The following is a 6,193-nucleotide window of genomic DNA, read 5'->3' on the forward strand; positions in this document are numbered from 1 at the left end:
TGTGAGGCTGAAAGAACACGAACGATTCTGGGATAGGGTCACAAAGGATTGTAAAGTTGTTTGAGAAAAAGCCGGTGGTTTTTCAGTCTCAGAAAGAAAAAGACAGGTAGTTTGTGAGGTGCTGAGTGCACCAGCTCAAACAGAAGGTAAGTACCTCCTTTCGTAGGCAAATACTGCATTGAGAAATAGCCTGGGATCTTGATGACTTGCATCTCTGAAAATTCTTTTGTTCCGGGGTTGTTTGCATGAATTTAATCTTAATAAATATTTTGAAGAAAGGATGGTTATTTATTTAGGACTATTTCTTTTGAATCCCAGAAAGGCCTCATGAGAATTGTCAATCTATTTCCTAACAATGGGAAGAAGAGAATTAGGAGAGAAATCATACCATTTTGAAAAGGTTTAAGGGCTTAAATTCAGCTCCCATTGAAGATAACGGAAAGACTCATGTGGCTAGTGTAAACTGGCATAACTCCATTGAAAGGCCATTGACTTCAGTGTGAATCAGATTAAGTGCTAAATGAAGATAGGCTCTTTGGGGTGAGATTCTGAGCTCAGTTGCACAGGCATTAATTCAGAGTAATTCCACTGATTACGGTAGTTACTCCAGATTCACTTCAGTGTAAGTGAGATCAGAATCTGATCCTGGAAAAGAAGAATAAAGAGAGACCACAGGACCTTTTAATACATAACACTTGCATAGTTCTTTGAGGTCTTAATTATACCTCACATCAAACATGCCATTCTTCCATTATTAGGGCCAGATTATGCCTACCCATTGCCTTTCTCACAGTGGTGAAGAATTACTCTCCCTATAAATCCTATTGATTTCTGCAGCACTACCTGGGTGATCAGCTTCCCCACTGATGTGAATAAGACCACCTCTCTGCACATCACCTGTTGCCATTAATCTTTATTCCTCTAATAGGCGCTTTATCTGTGAGGGCCCTATCCTGGAAGGAGCTCTAGAGAACACCTATTTGCATATGTGGTAGCAGAGTTGGGACCTATATTAGAAATTAGAAACTCAGAGACCTTCTCCTATTTCTTCCTCATACATCTTTTCATGCGTTGTTTGTCCATGTTTGGGTATTATTAATTGCAAGTAGTGACTGTCTATTGAATTGCTTTCCCTACATCTGTATGATATTCTTAAACTCCTTAAGAGTTGTATCTATCCTTACACGAACAAATAAAAGCCACACTATATTCCATTTAATTTTTCTTTTAAAAATAGGTAAAGATAATTGTATGCTTAAATATTTCTAAGTAGCCATTTAGAGAAAAAAAAAATTCTGGGTGAGATTATGTGACCAGCTCTTGGGAAGGACATAGCTGGATTTGTGCAGCCATACCAAATGTACACGTCTTTTGCCACTCCCCATTCTCTGGCAACCAGAAAGTGGACAGCTACACAAGCTCTACAGAGCCCGGGGATTCCCCCATGCCAGGAGGAAGCTGGTTAAGGTGGCTTTGCAGTGGTTTGTACCAATGGATTGTACCAGGGGCAGATATTTAGCCCTATATGTGTAACTACCAGGTCATAAAGGTGAGATATTTACCCTTGTTCTTTATTCCAGGTAAAAGGGCTGGAGTGGTGAAAAGGGGCTCTAAAAGCCGTGGATCCAGCCAAAGGGGAATTTTCCAATGCAGGAACTGAAGAGGTTGTCTTCCAAGGACCAGCTCGCAAGTCAGGTGTAAAGGGTACACTGGGTGCAGGAGTGGGGATGGGACTGGTGTGTTGGGAGTGAAGTCACAATGCATAATGATTCAAAGATTCTGATTCTGGGTGTCACACCTACACATTGGAAGCAGGGCTTAAAGCCACCTTGGCCGCTCTTGCCTCCTGAGCTGCAGGTGTCTAATGAAAGATTTTCAAGTCAGGTTATTTCTGAGCCCTGGTCTACACTAGGACTTCAGGTTGAACTTAGCAGCGTTAAATCAATGTAAACCTGCACCCGTCCACACGATGAAGCCTTTTTATTTCGACTTAAAGGGCTCTTAAAATCGATTTCCTTACTCCACCCCTGACAAGTGGATTAGCGCTTAAATCGGCCTTGCCGGGTCGAATTTGAGGTATTGTGGACACAATTCAACGGTATTGGCCTCCGGGAGCTATCCCAGAGTGCTCCATTGTGACTGCTCTGGACAGCACTCTCAACTCAGATGCACTGGCCAGGTAGACAGGAAAAGAACCGCGAACTTTTGAATCTCATTTCTTGTTTGGCCAGCGTGGCAAGCTGCAGGTGACTATGCAGAGCTCATCAACAGAGGTAACCATGATGGAGTCCCAGAATCGCAAGAGCTCCAGCATGGACTGAACGGGAGGTACAGGACCTGATCGCTGTATGGGGAGAGGAATCCGTGCTGTCAGAATTCCGTTCCAGTTTTCGAAATGCCAAAACCTTTGTCAAAATCTCCTAGGGCATGAAGGACAGAGGCTATAACAGGGACCCGAAGCAGTGCCACGTGAAACTTAAGGAGCTGAGGCAAGCCTACCAGAAAACCAGAGAGGCGAACGGCCGCTCCGGGTCAGAGCCCCAAACATGCCGCTTCTATGATGAGCTGCATGCCATTTGAGGGGGTTCAGCCACCACTACCCCAGCTGTGTTGTTTGACTCCTTCAATGGAGATGGAGGCAACACGGAAGCAGGTTTTGGGGACGAAGAAGATGATGATGAGGTTGTAGATAGCTCACAGCAAGCAAGCGGAGAAACCGGTTTTCCCGTCAGCCAGGAACTGTTTCTCACCCTGGACCTGGAGCCAGTACCCCCCGAACCCACCCATGGCTGCTTCCTGGACCTGGCAGGCGGAGAAGGGACCTCCGGTGAGTGTACCTTTTAAAATACTATACATGGTTTAAAAGTAAACATGTGAAAGGATTACTTTGCCCTGGCATTCGCGGTTCTCCTGGATGTACTCCCAAAGCCTTTGCAAAAGGTTTCTGGGGAGGGCAGCCTTATTGCGTCCTTCATGGTAGGACACTTTACCACTCCAGGCCAGTAACACGTACTCGGGAATCATTGTACAACAAAGCATTGCAGTGTATGTTTGCTGGCGTTCAAACAACATCCGTTCTTTATCTCTCTGTGTTATCCTCAGGAGACAGGTTTCAGAGGAACAGCCGTGTTAGTCTGTTAGTCAGGAGAGTGAGATATCATTCATGGTCACCTGGTTGAAATAGGGTGCTTTTCTTCAGGGGACACTCAGAGGAGCCCGTTCCTCCTGGGCTGTTTGCCTGTGGCTGAACAGAAATGTTGCCCGCTGTTAGCCACAGGGAGGGGGGAGGGTTGAGGGGGTAGCCACGCGGTGGGGGGAGGCAAAATGCGACCTTGTAACGAAAGCACATGTGCTATGTATGTAATGTTAACAGCAAGGTTTACCGTGAAAGAGTGTAGCCACTGTTTTATAAAATGTGTCTTTTTAAATACCGTTGTCCCTTTTTTTTTCTCCACCAGCTGCATGTGTTTCAATGATCACAGGATCTTCTCCTTCCCAGAGGCTAGTGAAGATTAGAAAGAAAAAAAAACGCACTGGTGATGAAATGTTCTCTGAGCTCATGCTGTCCTCCCACACTGACAGAGCACAGACAAATGCATGGAGGCAAATAATGTCAGAGTGCAGGAAAGCACAAAATGACCGGGAGGAGACGTGGTGGGCTGAAGAGAGTAAATGGCGGGCTGAAGACAGGGCTGAAGCTCAAATGTGGCGGCAGCGTGATGAGAGGAGGCAGGATTCAATGCTGAGGCTGCTGGAGGACCAAACCAGTATGCTCCAGTGTATGGTTGAGCTGCAGCAAAGGCAGCTGGAGCACAGACTGCCACTACAGCCCTTGTGTAACCAACCGCCATCCTCCCCAAGTTCCATAGCCTCCACACACAGACGCCCAAGAACGCGGTGGGGGGGCCACCGGCCAACCAGCCACTCCGCCACAGAGGATTGCCCCAAAAAAAGAAGGCTGGCATTCAATAAATTTTAAAGTTGTAAACTTTTAAAGTGCTGTGTGGCATTTTCCTTCCTTCCTCCACCACCCCTCCTGGGCTACCTTGGTAGTCATCCCCCTATTTGTGTGATGAATGAATAAAGAATACATGAATGTGAAGCAACAATGACTTTATTGCCTCTGCAAGCAATGATTGAAGGGAGGAGGGGCGGGTGGTTAGCTTACAGGGAAGTAGAGTGAACCAAGGGGCGGGGGGTTTCATCAAGGAGAAACAAACAGAACTTTCACACCGTAGCCTGGCCAGTCGTGAAACTGGTTTTCAAAGCTTCTCTGATGCGGACCGTGCCCTCCTGTGCTCTTCTAACCGCCCTGGTGTCTGGCTGCGCGTAACCAGCAGCCAGGCGATTTGCCTCAACCTCCCACCCCACCATAAACGTCTCCTCCTTACTCTCACAGATATTGTGGAGCACACAGCAAGCAGTAATAACAGTGGGAATATTGGTTTCGCTGAGGTCTAAGCGAGTCAGTAAACTGCTCCAGCGCGTCTTTAAACGTTCAAATGCACATTCTACCACCATTCTGCACTTGCTCAGCCTGTAGTTGAACAGCTCCTGACTACTGTCCAGGCTGCCTGTGTATGGCTTCATGAACCATGGCATTAAGGGGTAGGCTGGGTCCCCAAGGATACATATAGGCGTTTCAACGTCCCCAACAGTTATTTCCTGGTCTGGGAATAAAGTCCCTTCCTGCAGCTTTTGAAACAGACCAGAGTTCCTGAAGATGCGAGCGTCATGTACCTTTCCCGGCTATCCCACGTTGATGTTGGTGAAATGTCCCTTGTGATCCACCAGAGCTTGCAGCACTATTGAAAAGTACCCCTTGCGGTTTATGTACTCACCGGCTTGGTGCTCCGGTGCCAAGATAGGGATATGGGTTTCGTCTATGGCCCCACCACAGTTAGGGAATCCCATTGCAGCAAAGCCATCCACTATGACCTGCACATTTCCCAGGGTCACTACCCTTGATATCAGCAGATATTTGATTGCGTGGGCTACTTGCATCACAGCAGCCCCAACAGTAGATTTGCCCACTCCAAATTGATTCCCAACTGACCGGTAGCTGTCTGGTGTTGCAAGCTTCCACAGGGCTATCGCCATTCGCTTCTCAGCTGTGAGGGCTGCTCTCATCTTGGTATTCATGCGCTTCAGGGCAGGGGAAAGCAAGTCACAAAGTTCCATGAAAGTGCCCTTACGCATGCGAAAGTTTCGCAGCCACTGGGAATCGTCCCAGACCTGCAATGCTATGCGGTCCCACCAGTCTGTGCTTGTTTCCCGAGCCCAGAATCGGCATTCCACAGCATGAACCTGACCCATTAGCACCATAATGCATGCATTGGCAGGGCCCATGCTTTCAGAGAAATCTGTGTCCATGTCCTGATCACTCACGTGACCGCGCTGACGTCGCCTCCTCGCCCGGTATCACTCTGCCAGGTTCCGGTGCTGCATATACTGCTGGATAATGCGTGTGGTGTTTAATGTGCTCCTAATAGCCAAAGTGAACTGAGCGGCCTCCATGCTTGCCTTGGTATGGCGTCTGCACAGAAAAAAGGCATGGAACGATTGTCTGCCGTTGCTCTGACGGAGGGAGGGGCAACTGATGACACGGCTTACAGGGTTGGTTTCAGGGAGCTAAAATCAACAAAGGGGATGGCTTTAGATCAAGGAGTATTTCAGGCAGGACTTCACGGAGGGTTCCAATAAGAAATGGTGCACCTAAGTTATTGTTCTTATTGGAACAAGGAGGTTAGTCTGGCCTCTGATTGATACATGGCTAGATTTACCTCGCTGCACCTTCTCTGTGAGTGACTGCAGTGTGACCTAAAGGAATGAGTCCCCTAGACAGGGGAGGGGGGGAAGCAAATGAGTACAAAACAAATCTGGTCTATTTCTTGTTTTGATCCACTCCATCTATCTTTTACATCTTTGGCTGGCAGCAGATGGTGCAGAAGGACTGCATGCCATCCACATCTCATGGCTGCTCGGCAGAAGATGGTACAGTACGACTGCTAGCCATCCTCATCTCTTGCCTGCCCGGCAGAAGATGGTACAATACAACTGCTAGCCATCCTCCTCTCTTGCCTGCCCAGCAGAAGGTGGTACAGTACGACTGCTAGCAATCCGTATCGCCTGCCTGCTCACCATAAGATGGTTCAATAGGACTGACTGCAGGACTAAAGAGAATGACCTGGTC

General features: G+C 47.7%; 1 long non-coding RNA gene across 1 annotated transcript; it reads left to right on the forward strand.

Moving 5' to 3' along the window:
- Positions 1-2,353: 2,353 nt before the first annotated feature.
- LOC142071390 (uncharacterized) lies at positions 2,354-3,996 on the forward strand. Its single transcript, XR_012667422.1, has 2 exons — positions 2,354-2,827; positions 3,459-3,996. It is a non-coding gene; the product is annotated as an uncharacterized LOC142071390 (long non-coding RNA).
- The last annotated feature ends 2,197 nt before the right edge of the window (positions 3,997-6,193 follow it).

The sequence above is a fragment of the Caretta caretta genome, chromosome 3, assembly GCF_965140235.1.
Source record: "Caretta caretta isolate rCarCar2 chromosome 3, rCarCar1.hap1, whole genome shotgun sequence".
Classification (NCBI taxonomy): domain Eukaryota; kingdom Metazoa; phylum Chordata; order Testudines; family Cheloniidae; genus Caretta; species Caretta caretta.